Below are 13,463 nucleotides of genomic sequence, written 5' to 3' on the forward strand. Positions count from 1 at the left end.
TTTTTTGATAGAATGATTTGTTCCAGTCAATACTCGGAATGTTTTGTACAGAAGAAAATGGTTTGATTTAGGATGTTATAGATTAATCTACCGGAATGATATTCCTATGAATGGTTGGACTCTTTATATAAATATATATGTCAAGTTATTGAATGCATTAGGGATGGGCTCATGAAATCTGTCTTCTGTATTTGTTGGGAATATTGATAGCACAGAACGCTTCTTTCAGGTACAATGGGGATTCATGCAAAAGCTCCCGGGCGTTTTCAGTCACGACTGATCCAGGATCAGCTCTACATATGAGAACAACACAAGACCTGGATCGGGACGGAAAACAACTCGGGTCGGCTTTGCTATATGGACGATTGTGTTATATCTTAGGGTTTCTTAGCACAATATACAAACAGATGTAAGCTAAATAATGAATCTATGTTTAAATGCTATGGAGGGAAGTGTGGGACACAACCAGATGTTCCCGTAACATCTGCACGACGAGTTTAAGAGGTGTAAAGGAGCAAACCTTTCCTATTGGTTTCATTTCTGAAGAACAAACAGACCAGTTTTGTCCCATTATCTTCCCTCTTGAACTTGCTGCTTTGACAATTAAATGTGTAAAAGGTTTTAATTACGGTGTTCTATTTATTGTTTCGGTCATTAATTTATTTGATTATTTTTATTATTAGAATTTGATCATTTGCATTTGTTTATTTATATATTTATGTATGAACTCTTAAGTTTATCATTTCTGACATAATGTGTATAAATGATGCTTATTGGGGCTTTTTCTGTCTTTCTTCTTTTTTCAATTTTACAATAAAAATGATAAATGCTTACCAGCACTCTCGGATCATTCATTGTATAAAGATGTATAAATGATCAATAAATCATGACAACATATGTAAGTTCTACGAGATTCAACACGATTTCAGTTTAAAGGGGTGGTTGATTATGATTTCACTTTTTTAACTTTAGTCAGTGTGTAATATTGCCGAGCATAAACAACATCTGCAAAGTTACAACGCTCAAAGTTCAAAGCAAAGGGAGATATTTACTTTTAAAGAAATAGCTTTAAGGACTACAACAAACGGCTGGTAGAGACTACACCACATTCCTCCCGGGTTAGTGACATCACCAATCCAATAATTTACATAAACCCCGCCCCCTGAACGCGATTTATAGATTATTAAAACAGAATATGCTAATCAATGACTAGACGATAACTACACATAAGCTACATAAATTCACCAACTAACCATTCAGAAACATCCTGTTGCAATCTACATGTTGTCACTTCTTCTTGAGTCTCTCCATCTTTATCTGACTCCGGTTTGAACATAAAAAAGGCTAAAAGTTTTAGAAATTTTCAGTGCATGTCTGTGTGAGGTAAAAGGACACGAGCTCTTGAAGCACCGCCCACTGTGTTGGGAGCAGCAGCTCATTTGCATTTAAAGGGACAGACACAAAACGGTGCTTTTTTGCTCACCCTCAAAAATTGACAATTTTAACATGCTATACAAAAATATCTGTGGGGTATTTTGAGCTAAAACTTCACATACAGACTCTGGGGACATCAGAGATTTATTTTACATCTTGTGAAAAGGGCATTATACCACCCCTTTAAAATAATTTCAAGGAGATGTAGAATTCAGAAACTCTTGTTATTGGCGACACCGGTGGCCGTTAAGTGAACTGCAGCAGCTCTTACTGCTCGTGCTCGCTGCTTACCTCACGTAACTTACAAGAGACTGAACTGAATGTGATTCAATAACCCGATATATTCACGGCTCATTTCTGTTTTGTTCTTTGCTTAAAAGTAAAAAGAAGTTGGAAATACATGTGCACTTTGCAGCGATATAGGAACATCCAGACGTGTGTCCCACGCTACTTTCAGATGAACAGGCCCTATATGTGCTGCACACTTTCCTCTCAACCAAATAAACACTCAACAAAAATGACAGAGCGTTAAAGAAAGCATCTGATCATATCGATGTGATGTGGATATGTTTGCACCATTCCTGCGATTCTCCGGCATCATGTCGACAGATGAGGTATTTAAAGTGTTATGATAGTTTGATTATAAAGTAGCCTAGGCTATATTTGAGACAATATATACATCTAACTATGTGAGACTATAGTTTGAATTGATCCCTTTTCTGTGCATGACACACTGACATTATAGTACAAAGTGTCTCTTTCGGCATTATCCTGAACATTGTAAGCATTTGTATCTTGTGCCGTTGAACGGAAGAGACTCTCGCAAGCGCGTGTAAACATCACATCTTTTTGATTTTCCCGGCAAAAACGACCCTCCTTCACATAAACATCATTCTACAGGCTTTCATAGACAACATTGGAAGTCGGGGAAGGTCTCGTTTTTTAATTTTCGTTACAAGCTGCTCACACATTTGGCAATAAAAAGCGATTAAAGGAACATTCTATCGCCCCTTAAAGTTGATATGTGACTTGTAGAAACAATTTGATTAGCCTACTGTAGCCTACTTAAAAATGTAAGCCAGCACCTGAACTTTTTTAGTGTTGTGTTGATGCAGTCGCCATGTAGACATAGCAAAACAATGGAATAAATTCAGTTTCAAAGGTTTAAAAGAATTAACAGTCAAACAAAGAAACATCCTGATTAGAATTATGGGGGGCATTTTGTTTAGACTTAGCTAAATATGTAGGCCTAATACAAGAGAACTTTAAAATGAAACATTATATATTTTTTTCATCAGGGTGTCAGCCAGTTTGCATGCAAACAATAATCAATATTAATAAATCTTAATAGGTAATAGGTATGTATTCCGCCTAAAATATCGTAATTTAAATATTTTTATTTATTTTTATTTTGTCTCTTCTGTGCACCACCATAATGCTGTATTTACTTTTAAAAATGTAGTTTAACCTTACGGTTATAATTTTTGAAAATGTGACTACAAACAAGATTATCAAGTAATGTTAAGACATTATGTTTAGACACACTGGCCTTGTATGTACAAAAATTCTGATGTATAATGGTGTGTGGTGTCATGATATTTGCTATAAGGACATTTTTAGCTATTTTTATTCTGAAATATGAATTAATGTCATATAATAATATAATATATGTATCCGTTTAAATGGTTATAGCACAAAACATGCTTTTAAAGAGATTTTGTATCATTATTATGTGTGGAAATCACAACTTGGGCAATTCTTATATGTTCCACAGAAGAAGAAAAGTCATGCAGGTTTGGAACGACGTGAGTAAATGATGACAGGTTTTTTATTTTGGGGTGAAACATAAAAAGAGATGAAGTTCGAGATGACCTCTGCCGTTACTCCACATTTATCCAATGAAAGAACATGTTCCTTTCCTTTCAATGTGTCAGATATCAAACAGCAGTGACTCTTAAATACATTTAATGAAGAAACTGATGTGGAGGATGACTGAAAGCATCAGTTCATCTTTATTACTGTCAGTTAATGAGAATCAATCTCACTCTCATCTCATCTGAACTCTCTCAGGGTCACACATTATGAATTAGGATTATCATAATGAATTGTCTTAATATGACCCTTTCTTTCGCAGAAGGTGAAAGTCTGACATGAGTTAAAAGTTTGAGGGCTCGGTCTGCAAGCGATATGAGAGAAAATACGACTGAGAGCGATAAACGGACAGATTGATTGTGTCGGAGCGTGAAGGACAAGCATCTCGTCTGCCGAGCCCTTATAAATCCTGTCTGTGGAGTAAAACAACATCTGAAGTTTAATAAGTTTGACTCCAATTACAGATCAGTTGTTCTCAGATGTTTCTCCTGAGAAAAAAGAAGAGATCTCAACACTGTCTCAATAGAAGCATTGCTTACACACATGTTAAATAACATGATAATCAAACATTAAACCGTATATAACTCAAAACTGCCTTACGCTGCGGAATGAAATGTTGAAGTATGATACGTCATGTTCACTTAAAAACAAAATACAAGTATATACTTGCAGTATAAAACTACTAAACTAGTAGTTTACTGAGAGTATACTTCAAAGTGTACTTTCATAAACTAAAAAATATGTTTGACTAGTAAACTATCAGTATACCTATAAGTTCACATTTAGTGTAGTTTAGGTACAAACAAAAAAACTTAGTTGTGTACTCAAAGTTTACTAGTGTTATACTTAACGTATCCATACTTTATACACTAAAAAGTGGGCCAATTTAGTTCTAAGTAGTATTGAATAGGGACACTTGCAAGTCTAGTACATTGATATTAGTATACTTACTACATGAAGTACAGTAAGTCAAGTCAAGTCAAGTTTATTTGTATAGCGCTTTTCACAATACAGATTGCATCAAAGCAGCTTCACAGTATTAAATTAAAATAATACAACAAAGTTTGTTTCAATAGGAATTTATTGATTGATAAAATTAAATTAAATATCCCCAAAATATCCCCAACTGAGCAAGCCAAAGGCAACAGTGGCAAGGAACCGAAAAACTCCATTAAGTGACCTAATGGTGTCCTAAAACTCCATCAGGTGCCTTAATGGAGAAAAAAAACCTTGGGAGAACCCAGGCTCAGTCGGGGGCCAGTTCTCCTCTGGCATTGGATAGAGGCCGGATTGTAGTTTGAACTGTAGGATTATATGAATGCCTGGCTGAAGAGATGCGACTTTAATCTAGTTTTAAACTGAGAGAGCGAGTCTGAGCAACGAACAGTATCAGGAAGACTATTCCAGAGTTTTGGAGCCAAATGTGAAAATGCTCTCCCTCCTTTGGTGGTTCTGGATATCCTAGGTATGACCAAAAGCCTTGAATTTAGTGATCTCAAAGAGCGCGATGGATTATAGGGCGATAGAAGATCCGTTAAATAGACTGGAGCTAAGCCGTTTAGGGCTTTATAAGTCAGTAGCAATACCTTGTAATTAATACGGAACTTTATAGGTAACCAATGCAGTGATGATAAAATCGGTGTTATATGATCATATTTTCTTGATCTCGTAAGAACTCTAGCGGCGGCATTTTGGACTAACTGTAGCTTGTTTATTGAGGATGCAGGACAACCAGCTAATAAAGCATTACAGTAATCCAGTCTCGAGGTCATGAATGCATGAACTAACTTTTCTGCATCAGAAACTGATAGCATATTACGTAGCTTAGCAATGTTTCTAAGGTGGAAAAAGGCTGTTTTTGTAACATAAGAAATATGATTTTCAAAAGACAGGTTGCAATCGAGTATAACACCCAGGTCTTTTACTGTAGAGGATAAAGTAACAGGACATCCTATGATGTTAAAGTTGTATTGTGCGAGGTTTTGTGGGCGGTTTTTTGAACCGATAAGTATTACCTCTGTCTTGTCTGGATTTAATAAAAGAAAATTACGCGTCATCCAATCTTTTATATCTTTAACACACTCTGTCAATTTGGAAAATTTTGCGTTTTCATCCGGCCGTGATGAAATATATATTTGAGTGTCATCAGCATAACAATGGAAACTAATTCCATGTTTCCTTATAATATTTCCAAGTGGCATCATATATATTGAAAATAACAGAGGGCCTAATACAGATCCCTGCGGCACTCCATAGTTTACTGGAGTTATGATCGATTTTTCTCCATTTAAATAGACAAAATGGTAGCGGTCAGATAGGTATGATTTGAACCAGCTTAGTGCTTGTCCTTGAACACCAGTATAATTTTGTAGTCGATCTAAGAGTATTGTGTGATCTATAGTATCGAACGCAGCACTAAGATCAAGTAAAACTAGTATTGAGATACAGCCTTGGTCAGAAGCTAAAAGTAAATCATTTGTGATTTTAACGAGCGCAGTTTCAGTGCTATGATGCGGTCTGAATCCAGACTGAAACTTTTCATAGATATCATTTTGTTGCAAGAAAGAGCCCAGTTGAGCGGACACCACTTTTTCTAATATTTTAGACATAAGTGGAAGATTTGAAATGGGTCTATAATTTGCTAGATTATTATGATCTAATTGTGGTTTCTTAATGAGAGGTTTTATAACTGCCAGTTTAAATGTTCTTGGAACATGACCTAAAGATAAAGACGAGTTAATAATATTGAGGAGAGGCTCTTCCACTACAGATAACACTTCTTTCAGTAGTTTAGTTGGTATAGGATCTAATAAACATGTTGTTGTTTTAGATGAAGTGATAAGTTTATTTAACTCTTTTTGTTCTATAGTTGTAAAGCACTGTAATTGTTCTTTCGGGGTGATAATTGAAGCTGAATTGTAAGGCGCGATTGAAGATTGAACGTTTATAATTGTGGTTCTGATGCTTTCTATTTTCTCAGTGAAGAAGTTCATGAAATCATTACTACTGAACTGTAACGGGATATTTTGTTCGGGTGACGTCTGTTTATTTGTTAGTTTAGCCACGGTGTTAAATAGAAACCTTGGATTGTTTTGGTTGTTTTCTATTAGTTTGCGGAGGTGCTCAGCCCTGGCAGCTTTTAGGGCCTTTTTATAACGTGACATACTGTCTTTCCACGCGATTCTAAAGACCTCTAAATTAGTTTGTTTCCATTTACGCTCTAAAATACGGGTTTCTCTCTTTAAAACATGCGTAGTATTGTTATACCATGGTGCTTTATTTTTCTCTCTGACCTTTTTTAATTTAATAGGTGCAACCACATCCAATGTTCTAGAGAGAATGGTGCTCATAGTGCTAGTTCGTTCTTCTAGTTCATCTGTTTGTTTGGGTTCAGGCAGTACAGGCCAAAAGTTTGGACACATTACTATTTTTAATGTTTTTGAAAGAAGTTTCTTCTGCTCATCAAGCCTGCATTTATTTGATCAAAAATACAGAAAAAAAATGTAATATTGTGATATATTATTACAATTTTAAATAATTGGTTTTCAATTTATTATAGGCTACTTTAAATTGTCATTTATTTCTGTGATGCAACGCTGAATTTTCAGGATCATTACTCCAGTCTATCACATGATCCTTTAGAAATCATTCTAATATGATGATTCATTATCAAAGTTGGAAACAGTTCTGCTGCTTAATATTTTGTAGAAATCTTTTTTTTTATTTTTTTATTTTTTATAAATCAATACTTTTATTCAGCAAGGATGTGTTAAATTGATAAAAAGTGATAGTAAAGAAGATTTATATTATTAGAATTTTTTTTTTTTTTGGAATAAATGCAGTTCTTTTTAACCTTTTATTCATCAAATATATTAGGCAGCAGAACTGTGTCCAACACTCATAATAAATCAGAATATTAGAATGATTTCTAAAGGATCATGTGATAGACTGGATGTCACATGTGACACTGAAGACTGGAGTAATGATCCTGAAAATTCAGCTTTGCATCACAGGAATAAATTAGTTTTTAAAGTATATTCAAATAGAAAACTATTATTTTAAATTGTAAGAATATTTCACAATATAAAAAAAAAAATTCTGTATTTTTGATCAAATAAATGCAGGCTTGATGAGCAGAAGAAACTTCTTTCAAAAACATTAAAAATAGTAATGTGTCCAAACTTTTGGCCTGTACTGTATACTTAAACTTTACTAAAGTATACTTAATAAAATGAACTTTTTTTTTTGCACGGGGATGGATCTCTGCTCAGATGAAGTGTTAATTTGCTCATCGCTGGTTTGCTGATCTCTGTCATCGGCTACTTCATCCTGAATCAACAAAAACTGTGGTTTGGACATCAGAGATCCCACAACCAGAGGATTCTCCTCATACATCTCACTAACAGCCGTTAGATCAGAATCAATCTCTCTGCATCCTCTCCCCTCTTGCTATTCTTTATCATTCGTAAAGAGATTGTTTAAATGAGACATCGATCCGTTTACGAGCTCTTTATCAGGGACATACCAAACGAGGTCATGACCTCCAGATGCCTGACCAGTAATGGCAAGGAAACGTTACTCTAAACACAGGTTTGTCCCTAAACCAGTCGAGCCTAATCACAGAAAAGTTTATGCGGGGAGGCAAATATACTACAGCCATTTATAAGATTTAATATTTCAGCTGACGTGAAATTAGTAGCACAAATCTAAGAGGAACCGCATTCAGTTCTGCCTGGAAATATCTCATGATGTAAATCCTGACACGTCCTTGAGCAAGAAATACTAGCGGTGACGGGATAAAAATATAATTCCCAACTCATTGATTTCCTTTGGTCACAAATCCTTTACCCTATAGCGCCACTGTGTGGTTGACTGTGCAATTGAATGTTCTTAAACTCTATATTACTTTTATTTGTTTCTTAATTTTTTGCTTTGGGTCTTTTTATTTAACTGGTGTTTTGGTGATCTTTTTAGTGGTCGTATATTGTCAAATCTTTACTTGCAAAGTGTGTCTGTGCATCTTTCTTTGCCATAACCACACTTTATTTTATAATTTGTATGTAATGCAATGATGCAGACATTTTGAAGCAAGGCTTTAAAGGGATAGTTCACCTAAAAATGAAAAATCTGTCACCATTTACTCGCCGTTCTGTTGTTCCAAACCTGTATGAGTTTCTTTCTTTCTGTTGAACACAAAATAAGATATTTTGCAGAAAGAAATACAGGTTGAGGTTAAGTAAATGATGGCAAATGTTTAATTTTTAGGTGAACTATCCCTTTAAGTGTCCAAATATGTTTTGATAGTTAAAATAGTTTTGGGGCAACTGCAGCCTATAATAATTATTTTCTTAACATTGCTCATTTAATCAATTCGTCTCTATAATGAGCACTGAATGCATTTGAAAGACAAAGTATTTTATTTGATTGCATTTTAATCTATTTATCATGATGTTTAACGCCACTCTTTTTTTTTTTTTTAATGGAGCGATGTGCATGTTTTCCTGTGCTGTTGAACAGTGTGGTTTATTGCATTGCTGATTTTGAAGTTTGGCAACATCATCACACTTGGCAGAGAACTCATGGATGAGGTGAGGTCACCATGGCAACGCTGGAGCAGTTGTGACGCACAGGGACCCTCTGTCACGTGTTCTGATCGCAGTTCCCGCGCCCGTCCACTAGAGGCAGTCGCGATCTCATCAACCTGATGCTGACAGACATTTAAAAGTAGATATGTTCTTCTGTGTGTGTTTTTAGAATATAGATATTTTGTCTAAGTGGCTGATTTATTATATTTCCACATAAGCCGTTACTATTATGTTGTCATTCATATTCTTGTGCATTCAATTCAGTGCAAGTCAATGTGTGAAAGCAGCAAAAACACACTTTTTGGGAGATGATGGTGAGTAAAACAAAACTCAACATTCAAACCAGTGTTCACAAGGTGTTTCAAAAATATACATTCATACAGAAATTAGTACTGCAGAACCCTTATGAAAAATAAGTCGCTTTTTGAAAAGTTTGAGTATATTTTTAAGTAGCCTATAGATACGTTACGTAGTTAGTTTACTAATATCAATGTACTAGAAGTATACTTAAGTGTACTCTTTCAATACTACTTGGAACTAAATTGGCCTACTTTTTAATGTAGCCTATAAAAGTATCCTTTTAACTTTACTTTAAGTGTAACAGTACTTAACTTTGAGTACACAACTACAACTACGTTTGTACTGCAACTATACAAGTGAATTTATAGTTAAACAACTATGAGTTTAATAGTCAAATACTTGTAGCACATTTTTTAGTTTATGAAAGTACACTTTGAAGTATACTCTCAGTAAACGACTAGTTTAGTAGTTTTATACTTAAGTATGCAAGTTTTCTTTAAAGGGATACTTCACCGATTAGCATTAAGCTTTGTATCGGTAGAAACCCGGTAGTATTTTCGAGTGACCGTGCTTCCCTCCCTCATGTCCCCCTGAGACGAGAGATTTCTGTATTGTGTGTCTGGAAAAAAACATCCGATGACGCAAAAATCGCCATTTAGCTCATCAGAGGCTCTTTTGTCCAGAGGCGAGAGACTACAGCCAGTAGGAGGAGCTCGTCCCGCATGTGTTCAACCCGCCCATAGGGGGATCTCACGATAAAACGGCGTCTTTTCAGTTTCCAGTCGACTAATAGCCTAGTTGTATAATTTCTCCCGATACTGTCCTCTGTAACCGGTAGGCGTGGCTTGGGAGTGTCCTCGTAGGGCAGCGAAGCAAGTGCATTCTGGGAGTTGTAGTCTTTCATTCACATGAGACAAAAATACATTTTCTGGCTTTTCTCAGTCTAGAAGGCACCAACTTCTAAAGTAATTTAACATTTTTACTACATAAATGACCCAATATAAATACACATTCATCTTTCCAGCAGTGAATTATCCCTTTAAGGGCGCTTTCACACTGGCAGTTTAGTGCGGACCGGGGCACGGTTCGCATGAAAAATCGCTAATGTGAACGCTGTCATCGGACCCGGGTGCGCACTAGAGTACCGAACCCGAGACTACCTGGAGGAGGTGGTCTGAGCTCGGTTGCTCCCGAACCGTGGCGCGGTTCGCGTTAATGTGCAAGCAACACGGACTCGGGTGCGCGCTTGTTCAGGAAGTATAGTATCCCGCGCATGCGTATCACTGTCGATATCATTGTTTCCTCACACGACAACCATGAGTGGCAGGGGAACGTTGCGGGACACTGAAGAGGTGATGTCTCTCACTATGTTGTGCATAATAGCACCAAAAAAACAGACAAATTACAGCTATGCTCAGTCGAGTTGTATTATCCATGCATTTTCCATGTGCGTTTGCGATGACGTAAGATCACCGCAAACGCACCTGGGTTCGATACAACTGGTGTGAAACCAGACCAACGCTGCGGGGGGCGCCGGGAACGAGCGCACTCGGGTTCGGACCGCAGCAAACGAACCCAGTGGAAAAACGCCCTAAGTTAAGTCCATCAACACCATCAAAGCTTCACAGTTGTTTCCTCCTCATGGGTTCAACATTTCATTCAGTAACATTAGGCAGTTTTGATTTGTATGCTGCTCAGTGTTTAATGATTGATTATCGCGTTGTTTTACATTTTACATCTTCTATCACTTGTTTCTGCTTCTTCTTCACCTGTTTTGATCAGGATATTCTGTACTAAAAGATGCATAATAGCGCCCCCTAACAGAGAAACATGAATTGGTGGAAAATTTAGTTGGGGAAAGTAAATTCTACTGGTGGACTAGCCGGCAAAAAAAATCAGATACTCAGAATTAGGAACATATCTGTTTTCTTTATATATCAATATTTTCAAACAACGTTGTTTTTTAAGACAGTATGTAAAACTATGTGACAAAAAGTATCTAATAGGCTACATACTACAAGCCAATTATTCTTAGAATACTTAATTTATACTTTTAATTAGGAAAAGATTGAGTATAAGTATAGGCCAAATATACTTAGACCTTTCTGTCAGTAAAAGTCAAGTATACTTAAGTGCAACTTTAAGTATATTTGTGACCCTGGACACCTGTCACATGGGTCAATTCTTTTGAGATTTGAGATATGAGATTTATACATCATCTGAAAACTGATAAGTTTTCCATTGATGTATGGTTTGTTAGGATAGGACAATATTTGGCCGAGATACAACTATTTGAAAATCTAGAATCTGAGGATGCAGAAAAATCGAAACATTGAGAAAATCACCTTTAAAGTTGTTCATTTATGTTCATTTATGTTTTGTGAGCTGCATTCACTCACAAAAATAAATATTTTATATATTTATGGTAGGAAATTTACAAAATATCTTCATGGAACATGATCTTTACTTAATATCCTAATGATTTTTAGCATAAAAGAAAAATCGATCATTTTGACCCATACAATGTATTGTTGGCTATTGCCACAAATATACCCGTGCGACATGTGACTGGTGACGTGATCCAGGGTCACATTTGTGAGAAGTACAGTATAGGTCAAAAGTTTGGAAACATTACTATTTTTAATGTTTTTGAAAGAAGTTTCTTCTGCTCATCAAGCCTGCATTTATTTGATCAAAAATACAGAAAAATAACAATTTAAGTGTGATTGAAAAATGTAATTTTCTATTTAAATTACAATTTAAAAGAATTGGTTTTCAATTGATTATACTTTAAATTGTCATTTATTTCTGTGATCAAAGCTGAATTTTCAGGATCATTACTCCAGTCTATCACATGACCCTTTAGAAATCATTCTAATATGATGATTCATTATCAAAGTTGGAAACAGTTCTGCTGCTTAATATTTTTTCATAACCTGTGATACTTTTTAGGATACCTTGATGAATAAAAAGTAAAAAAAATACAATAAAAATAGAAATCTTTTGTAACAACAATATACTGGTCAGTAATTTTTTTCTTTCTTTTTTAAAAATAAATCAATACTTTTATTCAGCAAGGATGTGTTAAATTGATAAAAAGTGATAGTAAAGAAGATTTATATTTTTAGAAAATATTTTTTTATTTTGAATAAATGCAGTTCTTTGTCACCTTTTATTCATCAAATATATTAGGCAGCAGAACTGTGTCCAACACTCATAATAAATCAGAATATTAGAATGATTTCTAAAGGATCATGTGATAGACTGGAGTAATGATGCTGAAATTCAGCTTTGCATCACAGGAATAAATTATTTTTTAAAGTATATTCAAATAGAAAACTATTGTTTTAAGTTGTAATAATATTTCACAATATTACAGTTTTTTTCTGTATTTTTTATCAAAAAAACGCAGCCTTGATAAGCATTAGAGACTTCTTTCAAAAAAAAAAAAAAAACTTAAATGTTTCCAAACTTTTGACCTGTACTGTACATACAAAGTAGACAAAGTAATTTTTTACTTAAAAGAAGTAGACTAATACCACACTTAAATGAACTTCTTTTTCGCAAGGGAATGTCGTTAGAAATCAAATCGTTGAACTGAAAGTCTGTTCATATGTATATTCCCACTTGCTGAGGCTCTTATCTGCGTTCCCACAAACATGTAGATCTACTGACCTTGAAAGTTTTTCCCAGATCAAAAGAGCAGAAATAAAACAAGTGTTGAAAAACAGCAGCTGAGCGCATAAAAGCTAGTAGAATCCAGTCATTGTGCTATTTATCTATTCTCTATGCTATCTGTCATTTGCTTTTTAACTATTTTGTAGCTTAATGTTATCAGTTACTGGCAGACGATGACAATGCAACACATTTTTTAATGGTTTTGACCTTGCTGTCGTGGCTGCTCATTAACTATATGACCCTGTAAGTTTAACACATGTAATGTTTGTATTATGATTATACTTTTAACACTTTGATAGTGGCACAGAGCAACCAGAAAAAAAGCATTTAATGGTTGGAGACTTTCATATATTTAATTATAAATGATACAAATGGAAAATAATTGTCCCAATTGAGTCTCTGTGAATAAGCAGAAGAACAAGTGTTTAATTTGAGATTTCACACGCTTCAGTGGTTCTGACAAACTCAGAGTCACACGGCATTCTGGGAAACGGTTTGGGTCTCCGTTTAATTTCGTTTTTTAGGAGACAAAAATATTCACACATAGGACAAATCTTTTTATGTTTTTGCAAAGCCCACAGGTCTGATGTTATT

The sequence above is a fragment of the Leuciscus leuciscus genome (genome assembly GCF_965113295.1).
Source record: "Leuciscus leuciscus genome assembly, chromosome: 6".
NCBI lineage: Eukaryota > Metazoa > Chordata > Actinopteri > Cypriniformes > Leuciscidae > Leuciscus > Leuciscus leuciscus.